The following is an 18,041-nucleotide window of genomic DNA, read 5'->3' as shown; positions in this document are numbered from 1 at the left end:
AGTTGGATTGATTTGGGGAGTTTGTTCCGCACGAGAATCCTTTCAGGGAAGAAAGAGCTGGCAGAAAAAAGGGATTGTCCTTAGAAACACTTCAAACTGCGACTGTGGTTTATGTGTGATGATAACCTACACAGACCTGGTTGCACTGCATGATGAGAATAAGAGACGTTGTGCTTCTAGGCACAATGCTTGAGCTGTTTCCTAGGCATGGGTTCGTATACTACTTGTCACACCATGTTTTGTTCAGAAGCAAGAAACACCCTTTTTATTCGGCAACTGTTTCTTATATACTAGATTTTAGTATCGAGCAAACAAAGAAACCAAACAAAGTTTTGAGCGCACTGTCTCAATGATAATGGCATGGTTGTGGGAAGACACTACAGTAAACATTGTGTTCCTTGTGCTGGATGAACCCGGTTGTGTAGGACAAGCCACAAATATAGGAGTTTTTCTGATCATTTACGAGTTTTGCCTAACGTCCATGACTTTTGCCGAACATCAAGGAGTTTTGCTGAACATCTACGAGTTTTCTGAACATCTACGAGTTTTGCCGAACATCGACGAGCTTCGCCGAACATCTATGAGTTATGCCAAGCACCAGTCAGTTATGCCAAACATCAATGTTATTTCAGAGACCTTTCCTTTCAAACATTCTTCCATGGCCCCCCTAGAATAGCATTGTTCTCAAGAGATGCTCCCCAATGTGTAACTTGCTCTGACCGTTGTCGTTTTTGGTGCTAAGCTCTTGCATATCGAATGAGGATTCTTTTAAGTTTTTTGCTTGCTCGTGCTGGTGTCGGTCGTGCCGCAGCAAGGTCACGAAAAAGAGCGTCAGAAATGGCGCACAGGCACAGCTATTGGTTTGATATGGCGTGCGTTACCAATGGCATTGCAAAGTGGAGGGGGGAAAGAAAATAGTTAGCACACCGCTGCCCCCCCCCCCCTCCCCCTGACACAGATTCTGCATGGAGGTGGAGTAGGAACAGTGTATTAGCGCTATCACGCCTTTGTTGACTTTAAAAAAATGTCTAAGCCGAGCGATTTCTTTTTTTTCTGCGCAGATAACCTACTATCGGTGTCTGCACCCAAATGCATATAGCAGCATTCAGTCTGAATCTTCCGAGATCGACATCAGAAACAGTTTTTCCGACGAAAGTCACGAGTCCTCGGAGACGCCGTCGACGGGACGCAATTCGCCGCAGCACGTTTCACTGACCAACTTGAAGAGGGATTCCCCGGCATCCTGTTTCGAGGCGGGAGACCCTTGCTCCTTGCCTCGTTTCGAGGACACTGCTGTGTGACCTTGAAGCCAGGTAGAGATCGTCTTGCGTGTTACATGTCGTCATATGCGGTGAAAAGCTTCTGAATGTTGCTCACTGACCACCATGCAGATTGAGCGAGGTTCGAGCTTGTTCAATTTGTGCGGTCGTGCGTGATCTGTCAGTGGAAGATTTGTTGACGGTTGAGTGGCAGGGTTGTGAACCAAATACTGCACGAGAGTAATGTGGGCATCTCGGGTTAATATCTGTTGCACCGGTGCTCGAAAGCATTCCTGGTCGCTCAAGGAGTCGCCGAGCTTCTCTGTACGGTACCGTCGTAGAGACCCGATTGATATGGCCAGGCTTAGCTGCACTGTTCCTCAAAGTCTTTTGTGGACAAAAAAGATAAGTCGTTCCTATATCGATGAAATGCAATTTAATGCAAGTAATGCTTCAGAATCGCTGTGCACTTAGGAATCTACCGACAAAGTGTCAGTTGTTACCCCAAGGGACTACTGCTACTCAAGTTCGTTTGTGGACAGAAAAGATAAATCATTCTTTCAAAAACCAAATCGGATCATAATGCAAATAATGTGTCAGGATAGCTGCACACTTTGCAATTATACTCATGAAGTATCAGTGGGCCAATGCAAGATGATGACCTAAATTTTGTGTTGCATGGAACTATAAAGCTTGAAGGCACGTTTTGCAGACAAGGCCGTTAATTTTTTATGACACGAATCTAACCACATTTTTCATGGAGGTAAGCTTTAGGTAAGTATGAACAATCCTAGCTTCACAACGGCTGCATTATGTAATTGAATATGTGAAGCAACTAACTGCAGATGATCTAGGTTGAACAAACACAGGACGTCTGTGCTTTTGATTCAACAGGTGCTATGAATAATCGGCGCATCTAACAACAAAGGAACACATTTAAGCTCGTGCTGTCTCGTTCGTGGTATTTGGTTGCAACCGTCTAAGGTTCCGACATCTCAATACTCCTCAGCTGTAGCTACAGAGTTGACGTTAAACTCAGCGTGACTGTATTACAAAGTGGGGAGTGGACTTTTCTTGCAGTGTTATTTGCCCACTTTGCAAGTAGCTTGGTTTCTTTTACAAGCTTTCAGCGGCCATAAATCTAGTACAATGTACAAAATTAATTTTTGTGTTGGCAAGTGTGAATTTAGAGTTTCAACTATGGATGTGTTGGGTAAATAGATTCTGCAGCGTCAAAATGTTTGGCGTGTCTTTACACTCCCTGAAACCGGACTTTCTCATAGAATGTCTTCATCTTTTATTTGGAAATCTAGAAAATGTGTATGTACACGGTAGCAGAGCAGACCTTTAGTATTTAGGATTTTCTGGCCCACGTCAAGCCAGGATCGTTCCAAATGTAGAGTCATCCATCCGGTCTGAACATTTTAATAGTCATGCATGAGCTTCCACATTTTTTACTTGCTATTTCGTAACTTCCGTGCCATTTTACCTCTAGTCATGTTGTCGGCGTTTCTTGTGTATGTTTAAAAAAATGTGACGTTGCGTTTTAGCAGTCCCTTTTGCGATGCAGGGTTTTGGAAGTGCCTTATATATATATATACAGGGTGTTTCACGAAAGGTGGACAAATTCGATATTACAAAAACTATGCGTCGCATCAAAAAGACGCTTGTGTCGTTTTCGTCCTGGGCCAGGGGCCTATTTAGGAAAATTGTAAAGTCCGGGATAATTAGGTTGTTAATATATTTTGCGTAATTAACTTTTTTAATATTGTGTTTAATGGCATGGTTTCAACTAGAAAATTGCTCAGCATCATCAAAAAACACTAAATCAACAACTTGCAGAACGATAGAAGGCATGCGAAGCATTTTGCGGCTTTCTGAAGAACCGCGCAAATTCGACGGGTATTTAAGTTTCGGTTTACTGTCAGAGCGCACCTCGACCCTGGCAGCACCGCGCCCTGTGGAGAGATAGTGCAACCAACCTCTGCTGCGCTGTCATCGCGCGACGCAGCAGAGGCTGGTTGCACTAATTTTTACACGGGGAGCGGTGCCGCTGCGGCCTAGATGCGCTCCGATAGCAAACCGAAACTTGAATACCCGTCGAATTAGTGCGGTTCTTCAGAAAGCCGCAAAATGCTTCGCATGCCTTCTATCGTTCAGCAATTTGTTGATTTAGTGTTTTTTGATGATGCTGAGCAATTTTCTAATTGAAACCATGCCCTTAAACACAATATTAAAAAAGTTAATTACGCAAAATATATTAACAACCTAATTATCCCGGACTTTAATAATTTTCCTAAATTACTACACAATCCTACTACACATTCCAGTTGTCGAAAGCATTTTTAAAGAAGCGGTGCAGGGTTTTGGAAGTGTCTTACATATATGTATAAAGGTGCACTATGGGAATATGCGTACACTGCCCCTCCGAACAAAGTATGCCTTCCGCCCTTTGAAACGTTCTTGTGATACTACACATTCCAGTTGTCGAAAATGTTGTAAAAGAAGCGGTTGTCTCGCGGAGCTGCTCACCAACTCGGCAATGTGCCGCCGGTGCTATTGTAGCATAGGCTAGAAGCACTAAATTAGCTACGCTTCACGGACACTTCGTTACGCAATTTTATTTTGGCCACCGCCATTTTGGTGTTGGGTGCAGAACGGGCGCAATTGCCGATCGTTACGATTTGAAGATGCACCTTTCTCAGTTTCTGAAACAGTGTCAGGGAGGTGGCATTGTTTTGCCCCGTCGGGGACTAACATTTCCATAGGACGAAAACCCATTTCCTGCGATATCAGGTGAAGTTTCGTACAACTGGTAACAATGATTATAAGTACCAAGATGCCTGAAGTGTTGCTGTTATTGGCTCTAGTGCAGGTGACTTGCCCCAATGTCAACATCGGTCGAGTTTTCGCGTCGGCCGTCACGAGTCTTGATCTTGTTTCTTTTAAAGGGGACGGCAAGCTCAAGTCATCACTTGGTCGGTTCAAGTGTCATAATATCAGTTTATTTGTCTACAATTTAACGAAGGAGTGTTGGAGGGTCGTAAACACTGGAGCCACGTGCTTCCGAGCAGCTCTAGTTAACACTATTTGCACATGCTTACAGGTGTCACATTTTTATCGAGTAAACCATGTTAGTCTCGAGGGATGGGCTTATTTCGGTTGAACCAGTAAACATATTGTTACCCTAAACTGTGTTGTTACGTGAAACATGTTTTGGAGGGGGGCCTCTCATTGTATGCTGTAGAGTGGGTCGACATTGTATCTACATACTTCAATAATAAAGATGCTCATATTTAACCTGCGTCCTTGCTTTTGTTGTCAGAAATTGTATGTGAAGCAGTCTTCATATAAAATGTTGCACCATCTGTTGCTGATACGCCTAACAATACTAAATGTCTGCTATTAATTGCAAACAGCCGTTTCTCAGTCAAAAGCTTCACTCTCTATCTTTTACGTGGGTATTGCTGTTATGTGATCTCTGCGCCAGTTGTGCGAAACTGAGGCAAAGTGCTTGCCCTGCTAGATCCTGCTACATTTTACCAAAATGTGTGGAATTCGCGGCAATATTGTGCCAAAAGTTCATTTCACTTCTTTTTCCATATGGAAACAGTGCAGGCATCGCTACTCTGCCAGTTTGATACTGCAAGCTTGCGCAGATTTTCAGAACTTTCGGTTATCGCTTACAAGAATGTGTGATCTGATTTGATCTTTATTGTATGAAACTCGGCACTCGGAAGCTTTAGGACACTATATACTTTTTTGAGTTCTGTTGGAGCAGGTTACCTAACTCTGTTGAGAGCGCTTTACTTACTGTGCACTGGTGCACTGCAGATAAGTTATGTCTCTGCAGTGAACTAAAGCCACTGGATACAGTGAACCAGGGTGCGGAGTAGAAAACGGAATTTTGCAGATGTCGCTTCGCTGCAGCGCAACCTAGTGCTAAGGGGGAAAACGCTCTTCCAGAGTAGAATAGTGCACAACCGCGCGTCAAATAATAATTTAAAAAATATTTTTGTGCCTTTTTTTTACATCTACTTTACAGTGAATTTGAAAAATATGCGGAGGGCAAGTTCGTCTGCTTCTTGCGCAGGGGTAGCGGTGACGTCAGAACGCCGAGCCCTGATTGGCTGATTGTGACCCCCTATCTGAGCGTCGTCTGCTCCTTTTCAACATCGTCTGCTCGCAACGTCGTCTGCGTCTGTCTTACTTTTCCTGCGACTTTCGGAAGCGCAGAGGCCAGATTCACGAAACAAAATTTTCGTAAGTTTTGCGCAAGTTACGACGAAATCCTACGACAGCTCCAAAGCTGTCTTACGCACTTCTTACGATCAAATCAGCATGGCCGACAGCGTCGCGGTTGCGACGACCCACGAAAGTTTATTTTTCTATGTGCGCTTCTCACGCGTCCCGACTTCAAGCAGCAAGAAAAACGTAAAAAGTACTTGGAACAGACCACGACGAACAATAACGCTGGATCCACAAACACCCGGGAAAAGCTCCAACGGCCACGATTCCACTGAACGCGACCAAGCGAGTTCGGCAGTTAGGCCTAGCAGGCACTCCGCGACTCGGCGACTCGGCCCACGACCGGCTGGCGTGCTGAATGGAATATGCCCGCGCGACCCTTGTGAACCCTTCCCGTATTATACCGGGTGATTCAAGGAGACGACAGGCTGTTTAAATCGACTGCGAAATTCGGTTTCTTAACCTATCGCGCTACGACTTTGTGCAGCATTGCCCACAGATGGTGCATTTTTTTCGTAAAATTTGCAAAGAGCGAACTTACCTGAGGAAAAAGTAAAGAAAGAAAAAGGCTTAGCTCCTATGGAAACGCAGCGACGCCACCGGTCTTCAAACAACACGGTGCCGTTTCGCACAGGAGACAAGAGATGGCGCAACGAACGAGCATGCGGCGCCGAGAGCCAGCATCTTTAGCAGACAATCTTTTCGACTCAAAAGCGGCGCGCGTTCCGCAGGCGGTGACAGTCGCAGAAACAAAGACAGGCGCGGTAACAACAAGGAACTGCAGTCCCTTGTCTGCTAATTACGCCAGCTCTCGGCGTCGTCTGCTCGTTCGTTGGCGGCAGTTGGCGTCGCGACCGCTTGCGCCATCTCTTGTCTCCCGTGCGAAACGGCGGCGTGTTTTTTGCAGACCGGTGGCTTCGCTGCGTTTCCATAGGAGCTAAGCCTTTTTCTTTCTTTACTTTTTTCTCAGGTAAGCTCGCTCTTTGCAAATTTTACGAAAAAAATGCACCATCTGTGAGCAACGCTGCACAAAGTCGTAGCGCGATAGGTTAAGAAACCGAATTTTCCGGTCGATTTAAAGAGCCAGGCAACTCCTTGTTTCACCCTGTAGATATTTTGAAGGCCTGAGCCTGAAACGCAGACTTGTCATTCTCCTTCCCAATTTTACTACCAATAGTCTGCGCCGCAGAGACATGATCGAGCCCAAAGGACTTAATATTTGGGCATACCTTTGGCCCGTTGGCAAGCAGATTCTCGAGATTCTCGGACAAAGAAATTCCGAGACACAAGGTTTATCGCTGCGGATGCAGCGATAAACCTTCGATTTGTGCGTGACGTGAACGCAAACGTGAACAAGGTTCACCTTTTTTTCCTTATTTTTATTTGTTACTGGAGACGCAGCTTTTGACAAAAACAATCGGTGACAACGCGAAGAAACATGCGGACGTTATTGCGCGGCGTGAAGCCATTTACAACTATTGAACTGGGCCCTAATCTTTTCACAAAGTTGTACAAAATTTGTTTATGACCTTCTTTTTTCTTTTACGTGCGTTGTAGTGTTTGCCTACCTTTTCTTGATGCGCAAGCAGCTCAATGTTTGCGGATGAGACCAAGGCTGTTAAGCGAGGCAAAAATATGGCAGTTTTAATAATCTACGCCACCAACCGTAATTGAAGATGCGTATGGTTAACAGTGGTATGGTTAGGTGCATCACAGTGGCTAAGGCTTCGATGTCGGCGGCGGCAAGAATTTACGTTCCGGACGTCGAATGAAGCAACACGGGTGGTGCCAACTTCATTTTACAACCTCCTTTTCTTTTTCTTTTTGTCGCAGCCGAGGTAAAAATTTTGTTTTGTGCAAAGAAGCTCGGGGGTCGTTTTGAGAAAGTCACTGAAGTTATTCTGTCAGGGTTGGACAAATCTTCATTAATAGTGCAACATCCGTCAACTGTGCTTGAGGTCAATGCTATCTGAAACCAATTTCAGCCCTTTGACCCGCTTGAAGAATATTGCTGAGGGCAGTTTCTTTTAGAAAAACACAAAGCATTCCACCAAAAAAACCCTCCGCCAGTAACAACTAAAAAAAAAACTAATTTTGAGTCATGTATTTGTGTGGAGCAGTATACCGCTAAACAGTACGACTTCAAGCGTATTCGCATCGAAAAAAATAATTAAGTGTTCTCAAAGATGAAAGGCATGACGGCCTAGTACTGTCGGAGGGGCCTGTGCGCACGCTGGCGACAACGAGCTTCCACAGCGAAGGCATAGGAATTGCTCCGCTGCTTCGTCAAAGTTGTTGCCAGCGTGCACAGGCCTCCAAGAGTTTTGTCAGACAGTTGCGGTAGGTTGTTTAAACTGTTCGTCCACATAATATGGTAAGAAGGCGGAAAGCAGTTGCTGCGCCATCGCACATTGCCCGTACGGCTGTCTCCGATGCCTCCACCGTGCTTTGGTACCGACAACGCTTGCCAACAATAAAATGGCAACGCTGTCAGTGTTGTCAGACCACAATGCAATTTCGCATAAGGCCTATTAGGGTGCAGTAAAGAGACCACTCAAGGTCACATTGTGAGAGTTTTGTGAATATGTAAAGCTGCCACAGTATCACATGACGTAACATCAAGTAACGTCATGGTGCCATGTGACATTATCGTATCACATTATGTAAGAGTGTCTTGTGAAATTATAATGTCAGATGATGCTGTAACATCATTGAGGCTACATGCCACAGACACAAAATCCCTGAGGCTAGTCCTATAAATGCCACTTTGGTCTACGGGGTGTTTCTAGAAACGCAAGCCAAATCGCTCCTGCAAAAAGTGGGCACTGGAAAAAGGTTGATGTCATTATAATCTCTGCCAAAGAGCCTATTCAAGGAAGATAAGAAAAACTCTGTATAATTAGGTGTTTAATTACTTTTGGGTAATTAGCTTTTTTAAGTAGTAAATTTAAAGGTATGGCTCTGTAGTAATTAAAAGAAAATGCGGACACCCGAGAAAATAAAGAAGAGCAAGGCCTGCGTGGGCCTGCGGAAAACGAGGGGTCTTACATGCCGAAGAGAGGCGATGCGGCGAGCACCGGCGGGGCCCAAGGGCGGGAACGCCCGGGAGAGGGGAGACGTCAGTCGAGCTCAGGGTCCAAACACGCACTCTTTATTTAGGGGGAAACAACCCGGGGGCACGGCCTGATGGGTGTACACTAGTGCCACCTGGCTACGGGTATTGGTGTGGCGGTTAGTGGCGCCATCTAGTAAGTGTGGCGAGTGACTTAATTGAAAAAAATTGAAATACTATACAGGCTTTAATTAGAAACTTTCTGGGCATCGTCATAAAGCACTAAATCGGAGCATTCTACATGCATACTAGTATATGGCATGCAGAGCATTTTACAGCGTCTATGAAAAATATCTGGTTTATATATGCCAACAATAAAAATGCTCGATTCATCTTAACCCTTCGGTTGAAGTTGGTGTACGCAGGATCTGTTTGTGTTGCATTCTTCTTGGTTTGCGGTGGACATTGCAATTTTGTGTGTGTGTGTGTGTTTTGGTTTATAGTGTGCTTTTTTTCTTCCAACCTTTGTTCTCTTTTATTTGACAGTGAGCACGTCTTGAATTTCCTTCTCGTGAAGTGTTTGAACGCCAAACTCCGGCATCCAGCGTTCGCGTTCGTACAGTTAGTAGATACCACCGTGGTAGAGACAAATCCAGCTAGCTTTACGTGCATTCAATAATTAGCACTAATATTTTTTTTTAACTAATTAGTTCAATGGTAGAATGTGCAGCTCACACTCGTGGCGTCATGGGTTCGATGCATTACGGGAAGTAAAGCCCTCAAAGCTCTTGAGCTCTGCGGGTCTTGTTTCCCTGCAGCTCGCAGGCACTCGGTTAGTAGCGCACTCAGCGGGGCTAACCCAGAGCTGTATACAGAGAGGGTTTGACCATTCATTGGGAAGTACGGGAGGCAAATGAGGAGGGGTGCCATTGACCGAAAGCGGGCTGAGCGTCTTCACGAATTCGAATGTGGCCAACCAGAAGCCGCGAAAAATGCCTCAACGGTGGTCGCGAGCAATGAAATTCTAATAAGTGGGTCAGAGTAACTCTCGATGACCGAAAATTTCATTGCCCAGCTGCGATCCCCTGACCGCTGTATTGTTGTTCGATGTCAGCTTGACAGGACTTGTAAGCTTCTTTGTGCTATGCGCATTTGACGGTGTCGTAGGAGTCCTTGGAATGCCCTGCTTCGGCATGCCCAAGGCAGCTCATGACTATAAAATGTGGACATTATCGAGAAATTTACTGAAGTAAGTGCCTCGTACAGAGTGGTAGTTTCTTGACACCTTTCAAACTGAAAATGAATAGAAAAAGTACTGTACAACAAAGAACACCTTAATTTTCGTTCGTCTGCCGTTTCAGAATAGATACTAAAGTTTAATCGCCAGTAGCAAAAAAAAATTTTCAGTGATACTTGAGGCATTAGATGGCACTGAATTTCTGAAAGGGTCTTTTGAGTTGAGTCAAACCTGAAAAGGTCATGTTCTGTGCAGACCCACCATGATCAAGTATGGGATCAACAACATCCGTGACCTTGTGGGACCAAAGGTGAACCTGCAAATGGTCTATGACAACCCTGTAGTATTTCAATTTTTTCATTTAGGTATTTCTCGCCACACTAACTAGATGGCGCCACTATTACAGCATTGCCCGTGTTATCAGGGGCGCGTCCCCGTGGCGCTCAACGTTGTTGACCGTTAAATAAACTAGTTACGATTCAACCACCGACTTCGTCGGACGTCTCTCTCTCTCCGTCCGGGGCTCCCGCTCCCGGCCCGCCGTTCACCTCTTCGGCATGTAAGACCCCTCGTTTTCCGCAGGCCCACGCAGGCCCTGCTCTTCTTTATTTTCACGGGTGTCCGCATTTTCTTTAATACAACATTTTGGCGACGAAGAATTACTACAAACCCCATCTGCAGGATCAACAAATAATGCCTCCCTGGACACAGCCCTAGGTACTAATAAACTGTGCAAAATGCTCATGTTTGATTATTGTTAGTGGCACACCTACAAGGTACAGACGTGTTTAACTCTTAAATGTAACCAGCGAGCGTGGTTAGGCTAGAGTAACTACCACCTGCCTTTTCCTTTTGCTACCAACTCCTCATTGGCATACGCCAAAGCATATTTGGCGCATGCCAAATATGCTTTAGACGTAGTCGAACCCGGATAAATCGAATTCAAAGGGGATCTTAAAATAGTTTGATATATGAATAATTGATATACAAAAATATGTTAAATTAAGCTTGAGATTTCTTGGCATCTCTGCTAATATTGATGGTCGGGACAATCGGGAGCTTACCAAATAGTGCATCCAAGAGCCACTATATCCAGTAGAGCGTAGTTGGCGGAGACCGCAAACACCGCCACGCTTACACGCGCACCTCAACACATCACCAACAACAAAACACTGAAATAATTTTCTTTTTAATTAAAGAAAAACGGAAAGGAGAGACGAGTAAAAAATATCTTGGCCCATAAAAAAATTTAAGCAAGCAGCAAAAAGAAAGTTTACTAAATTCAAACAACAAAAAAGAAAGGTAAACAAAAAACCACTCTGGTGAAGAAGGAAGACCAGCGAAGCTGTACGCTCGTCCCGTGTGTTTCTTCTTCGTCCTCGTCTGTTTTGCGCGCTGTTTCCTATGATGAATTCTTACCAACTCGCCCAACTATCCATTCTTCTATGATAGTGGGAAAGGTTGCCGCCATCTATGAGCGACGGTGGCAACCAGACTGGTTGTCTGGTTACCGCCGTCACTCATAGATGGCGGTAGCTGTCCAGAGTTTTGTGTCGACATTTGTTTGGTACCGGACATGAAACTGGGGAAACTAGCCCTTAGCAGCTCCGCTGTAAAAAAAAAAAAAAACAGGCAAAGCAATAACGGCGAAAGGTAAACGGGAAGGTAAACGAAGATAAGGGGTTCAAAGTGTGATTGCACAATCGTTGTCAACACACTCGACGTGCCGAACTTTTTTTTTTTTTTGCTTGTTTTTTTGGGGGCTAGGGAGTCGCGCAGCATCAGCAGTGTTTGGAGAAAGGGCGCAGTCTACCGTTCCAACAGTGGACACTCCCTGCTCTCCCTACGCGCGTGCGCGTGCCCTTCCCCTCGCTTTCGCCATTCTCCACTTTTTTTTTTCGGTTTATTGCTGCGTTTACATGAGTGCGACTTATACCCTTGTTACACGGGCAGACTTAACTGCAGTTAGGCTAAGCCGCAGTTAGCGCACAATACTTGCCGACAACATTCTGCGGCTATGCAGTCAAAGCTATGGGCGAACGTGCACTCGAGCATCTTGAGCATCTATCAAAGCAGTGCACGCGCGCTCTTCACTTCTTCTGAAATAGCTGTCAGAGAGTATAGTGCGGTAACTGTGGTGCCGCGCAAAAGCAGTTAAGCTGAGTTAACCGCGGTTAAGTGTGCCCGTGTAACAGGGGTATTAAGCGCGAAACACATGTACGACGAAACCGTCCGATCCGACGTGCGGACTGCCGGAATGACCTTGGAGGGAGAGGGTTTTCGTAGCATCGGAGAGCGTTGAAAACCCTCGCCTCCGACCGTCGTATTGCGCGGTCGGACGTTGGATCGGACGGTTTCGTCGTACATGTGTTTCGCGCTTTAGTCGCGTCGAATCTGCAGTTGTCGCACTCAATGCGGTCATGTAAATGACATAATGCGCTAGGGAAGCGCATCGCATTAAAGTCGCTAGACAGAGGTGGATCGAGATGGCGAGTGCGCAATGCGCATTCATCCAACCCATGCAAACGGAGGTCGCATCGCATTTTGGAACGGGGACGATTATGGGAAAGCGCTTGCTGCACGAGCGAGTAAACAGCTGAGAACATGGCGGCGGCCAACCTTGTCGGCGGCGGCTGTTAGCGGCCGCCCAGTTTTTCCATGCGAGCTTTTATTGTCATCGTGAGGGGAATGTCGCTGAGCTGCTCGGTGAGGGTGGCTCCTTTCAAGCCTCGCGAAGTACGACTTGTGCGTCCGAGAAAGTCCCTGTGAAGGCTTCGGTGCTAGCACGAACGACGTTGAGAGCTCCGAGCACTCCATGCAGGGTGTCTACCAACCGGGAAAACCGGGAATTCTCAGGGATTTTGAATAGTCTGGAAAATCTCAGGGAAAACTCGGAAACTTTGTGCTTCTATCAGGGATTTTTTTTTTTATTTTTAGAAGTGTTACAGGTGGACTTTCACAGTCCGAAATCCTTCAGATATCAATGGAATGGGCTAAACGTACAGTCGAGCCCGGTTATTTCGAATTATTGTTTATATGCAACAGTCCAAACATCCCCTAGAAAATCACATTGCTTTTCTGTATCGAGCGCCCATAACTCCCATGGCGGGGACACTCGATGTAGCGAACGAAGACGAAGCACGGCCAAGCGCGGCCGTCCTTCGCTTCTCCCGGGGTCGGATTGCGCCGGCGGGAAGCACATAGCTCGGGTTGCGGGGCTGGCAGACCGCCACGCCAGCATACGCGCACGCGGGGATACGCAGCAAAAAAGCAATTGTATGAAAAATAAAAAAAAGCCAATAAAAACAAAAAAAGTGGAGGATGGCAAAAGGGAAGGGCACCCGCGCCACAACAAGGTGGAAAGTTGGGCGAGTTGGTTGATGGTCATATTGAATGGGTTAAAACAGCGCAAAAAAGACGAAAGGCGGGGAAATACGTGTAGCCACGTGTCGGCTTGAGTGGAGGATGACGTGATTTCGGGCCGATTGCTTGTATGTTTGTCTCCCTTCAAGTTTACTTGCTGAATGGCGCAACAGTAAATATTTCAGTTGTAAGTCAGCGCTGTGTCTGTGTGTTTCCTTTTACTGGTCCTTCGTCTTTTTTGCGCTGTTTTAACCCATTCAATATGGGCACCCGCGCGCGTAGGGAGGGCAGGGAGTGCCCGCTTTTGGAACGGTCGCGTGCGCTCTTTTCTCCGAACCATATCCCGAACACCGCTGTCGCTGCGCAACTCCTTAGCCCCAAAATAAAGTGAACAAAAAAATAAAGCGCAGCTCTTCTTTTTTCGGGCAAGAGCGGCGTCGCCGTCGGCGTAACCGTACGGTCACGTGCCCGCCCCCCCCCCTCCCCCCCCCCCCCCCCCCCTGAGGTTACGTGACCTCGCAGGTTTCGGGGGGGGGGGGGGGGTCACGTAAACATCAGTTTACCTTTTTTATGTTCTATTCGCTATGAATTTTACTAACCACTCCGTTCTGTTTTCTTTTTGAATCTAATAAAAGTTACTCGTTACCATTAAAACTGTATTATGTCCTTTATTTTATAACATCTTTTTAGAGAGTGACAGCATCTGGCGACATGGTGTCAGCCCATCTTGACCTAAAACGAAGTTCTGTGTCACTCAGGGAATTTCACAAAAGTACTCAGGGAACTTGATGCAAACACGTTATTATCAAAACCCGGAAAACTCGGGGATTTTGAAAATGTCAACTTGGCAGACACCCTGGCATGGTAGCGCAGAACGAGCAGCTCCTACATCGGTGCCATTCCTGGCTGCGCCGGAACCTTTCGGTCTCGGGTCCGGTAGGTCGGCGAGGTTTGGCGAGGCGAAGCGCAATGGCGTCCTCAAAGCGTTTGGAAACGATCTCGCTCGTCGGGGCGTGCGCACAACGTCGCCTCTCGTAACCTCTTGCACAGCACCGAAGACAACGGGCACGATCTTCGCGCTCTCTGAAACAGTCGAAAGGCCTCCTCGTGCAATGCCTCGGGAGTAGTGGTGGAAAACTATCGATAGTATTGATAGTCGCTAGAAATCTAACTATCCATAGCAAAATAACTATCGATAGTCGACTATCGAAAAACTACCGATAGTATTATCGATAGTCGACTATCGAAAAACTATCAAAAGTCGACTATCCGAAAATTATTGTTAATTGACCATCGGGAAACTCGAGAGGTGACTACCTTAAACCTATCGAGAGTACTGTCGCCGGTTTACTATCAATATTTTTGCGACACTACTATACTCGTTTTCACCTCAAGAAAAAAGGACGTTTTGCGCATTGTTCATACGCTGGGCGAAGTAGTTCTTACAAGATTTGGTTGTCGGAGGAAGAAGCGATCCTTTTGGCGTTTGAAACGTATACGTCTTGATTAGATATCATATATCTAATCTAAGATGCACCTACGTATATATTAATTCTCCTCGTTAAAGGGAAAATTAGTAATGCTCCGCGAGGAGCCGGACTCTTTTACTTCGGTTCTTGAGGTGAAAACGGGTATAGTTTACGTTGCTCCCTCTTCTCTTTTCCTCGCTTTATTTATTTATTTTTTTTTTCAAATGGGACACCAACTAGCCCAAGCACTCACCATTCCACCTTTGGTTCAGCTTCCAGTGATGACGAAGACGGCAGTCTTGGCAAAGAGAGGGGGAAGGGAGGCGAGTGGCTGTGCGGCAACTGTGTTCGCTCTAATGGTGCAAAACCATGGAGAATAGAAGGGTAGGAGAGGGCATGACGTCAGCCGCGTAGCCTCCACGAGCCACGCTCCCTTGACGCCTCGCCTCTTTTATTGAAAACAATTTTATTTCACAGCCGTGCCTGAGTTGAGACGAAAAAAAACATCTACTAAAATTGTCTAATAGCAATGAAACGGATATAAATATTACCGTCTGAAAGTCTTATGCGGGATACCAAGGTACTTGGCGCAAACACGTTATCAAATATCAATGCGCCATGAAGTTTAGCTCGGAAGTTTGCACCTTTACGCCTTCTCCACGCACGCAAAGTATAATGGCTCGTTTCTGCTTACTTATTTTTGTTTTATCTTTATTAAAAAAATTTTCATACATTTTGGCAAAGTGCTCCCTTTACTTAGCGCCGCCACGAGATGGTTCGTTTTGGGCACTTCTGGTGCTATTCCTGGGCCTACTGGTCGAACTACGTGGTACAGAGTCTTGACTCCCCGATCACAACCCAGGCTGACGAGTTATCTACACCTAACTTCCCCGAATGAAAGCCAACTTTTCTTAACAACGTTGGCTTAATACGCGCGTGACCTTGAATCGCGATGACGTCTGCTCCCGTGGAGAAAATCTCCGTTGTGCGAATACACGCACAAGTAATTTTTTGTTGGATTTTTAGGCATCGGAAAGATAAACTGCTCCAAGAAGCGCCTGGTGTTTCCGGAGCGGGCGATAAATATAGCATGCTGGCACGATGCTCATCCAGATTGAAACGGGCGACGGCGTAATTCGAGCCCATGATTCCTGGGTTCTGCGGTGCAAGTTTTCCCTCCGCGTTCTCCTCCTGATGTGTTTAGGTTTGAAGGCAAGTGTGGCAACGAACAGGTCTGGCCTCGTTTAGCGGTTGGAAGAACCACTTCCGGGCTGTACAGGGGTTTCCCAAGAAATCGAAATTAGGGGGGCGTCCAAATTTTAGGTAGGGGGGCCTTGAGAATAGAGGAGTCGTTGCGAATTAAAGGGGTGCCTTCAGAGAAACAAGGGGGGTGTACACCCCCCCCTTGTTTCTCAGAAGGGAGGAAAGGGGGAGGGGCGTACACCCCCCCCCCCTTTCCTCCCTTAGGGGATGTGTAGAGAAATCACTCTCAGAAATTTCCAGTTTAACTAGAGACCCAGCTCATGAGGCCGCCTGCCTGTAGGGACTTGATAGGCGAAGAGACGAAGTCCTATCAAGTCCCTGTAGGGACTTGATAGGACTAAGAGACGAAGAGGTGTTCCACATCTTCGTCTCCTCAAAAAAGAGAAAAAAAAAAAAAGAAACGAGTTAAGACAGACATGCATCTAATTATTCTAAGCCAAAAAAATGTTTCAACAGTCTCTCTACAGTTGTTTCAGACAAATATATTGGAACACAATTTCAACCCCAGTGGTCCGGAAGGAGAGTCGGCGCCAGTTGTGCGCCGAATAGGACTCCAGCTGGCAAGTGGGAAACAACAGCCGTTGTAAATGACCGCCATTTGGAAAGGCGGCATAAGCTCCGACAGACAGTATAGCAATTTGCTCCAGTGCTCTCTCTACCCGAGCTCCAAGGTAAGTAACAACATCCGCAAATTCCGATTCATCGCGGGGAAAACCAATTTCGCCGATCCTCGAAGGGTTGCGTACAATATGCGTGTCCGATACGGTTTAATGACAAAAGATACTACGTGAATGTTTCGAATCGTGCTACTCCAAATAATTTGGCTGGAAGACTACTAATCAAGATGCTATCAAGTCACTCAATGTTAATCTACGAGTAATATTGCTTTGTTTATTTCCATCAACAAACATCGATGGTGGAGGACGAGGAAAAAAAGCTGTAAAAGTACAGCTTGACGAGGCCCTCGCCCCCCTACATAAGCTTAACTGCAGAGGCATAGGAACAGCTGACATAATAACAGGATGTTCAATAGAGACACCGAGCAAACTAGAAAAAAATCTTGAAGTAATAAATGAAGGACAAAAACACTGCTACTTTACCCATCAGTATTTCCGAAATATTTTTTAAAGTTGTTTCGATAATATTTTAATTAAACCCTTCTCGCAATCATCTCATTCGTCAAGTAATTTAGGCATCCTATATCCAATCATCTGAGAGTCGTAGTTTGTTCTCCACGCAACCATATACCAATGTTCCGCGTTACGAGTGGGGTACACTAGTTCTTCCACAGAAAGATGAGCCAGATTTCCAAGGAAACGCGTATTTCTATTGTTTCTTGTTATGTAAGTATTGCTAAGTCCCTCATTGAAAAGGGCCTAATATACTTCCTTGGGTAACACCAAGGAAGTGTATTAGGGAACATCAGGTACTGCTGATGGGGATCCCAGAGTTCGAAAGCATATTCGAGGATCGGCCTGATGGGAGTGAGCTATAGGGTATTTTTTACTTCACGTGGACAGTCTTTAAAATTACGTTTGATAAATCCTAGCATTCGGTTTGCTTTAGCTCCCATGTAATTTATATGGTGGTTTCAGGAGAGATTGTGTGAGAAACAGGCACGTAGCCAGGGAGCTGGCCCATCGGGCCCGCCCCCCCCCCCCCCCCCTTCCCGAAATCTTCCATCTTGCTGGGGACTCCTGTCCCCCCTCCCCCTCATAAAGCATTTTGTCATGCGCCGCCTTCCGAAACAAACTCCTGGCTACGTGCCTGGTGAGAAATATACACCTAAATAATTTACGTGCGATGACAAGCCATATCTACGTTATTGATGTATTTCTCTTTCTGACCAACCTTACTAACTAACATTTCATTTGATCGCCATTAAAGCAATTATCTTCTAAATGCTCCACTAAGGGAATAGAGGACTTCACGCACACACCGTAGTTGGGTGCTTGTAACAACAATATTCATTCTTAACATCTTTTTTTTTTTTTAACTTAGCTTAGGGATTTATTGCTGGGCAACTGGTGAAAAGACACGCCAGTAGTCTTCCCAGAGTTTGAATAGCGATTCGGAACACAACAGTAGACCATCGCAGAGCTAACCGTTCACTAGGAGGGTGGAACTGTTCAGTGGCGGCCATAACTGAG

The 18,041-nt window shown here is 45.9% G+C and overlaps 1 pseudogene; it reads left to right on the top strand.

Annotated features, from left to right (window-relative positions):
- LOC120847397 overlaps nt 1-4,550 on the top strand; it is a 57,115-nt pseudogene extending 52,565 nt beyond the window's left edge.
- The last annotated feature ends 13,491 nt before the right edge of the window (nt 4,551-18,041 follow it).

The sequence above is a fragment of the Ixodes scapularis genome, unplaced genomic scaffold, assembly GCF_016920785.2.
Source record: "Ixodes scapularis isolate PalLabHiFi unplaced genomic scaffold, ASM1692078v2 PGA_scaffold12__126_contigs__length_90152505, whole genome shotgun sequence".
Taxonomy (NCBI): domain Eukaryota; kingdom Metazoa; phylum Arthropoda; class Arachnida; order Ixodida; family Ixodidae; genus Ixodes; species Ixodes scapularis.
This window is presented reverse-complemented; position numbering and strand designations above follow the sequence as displayed.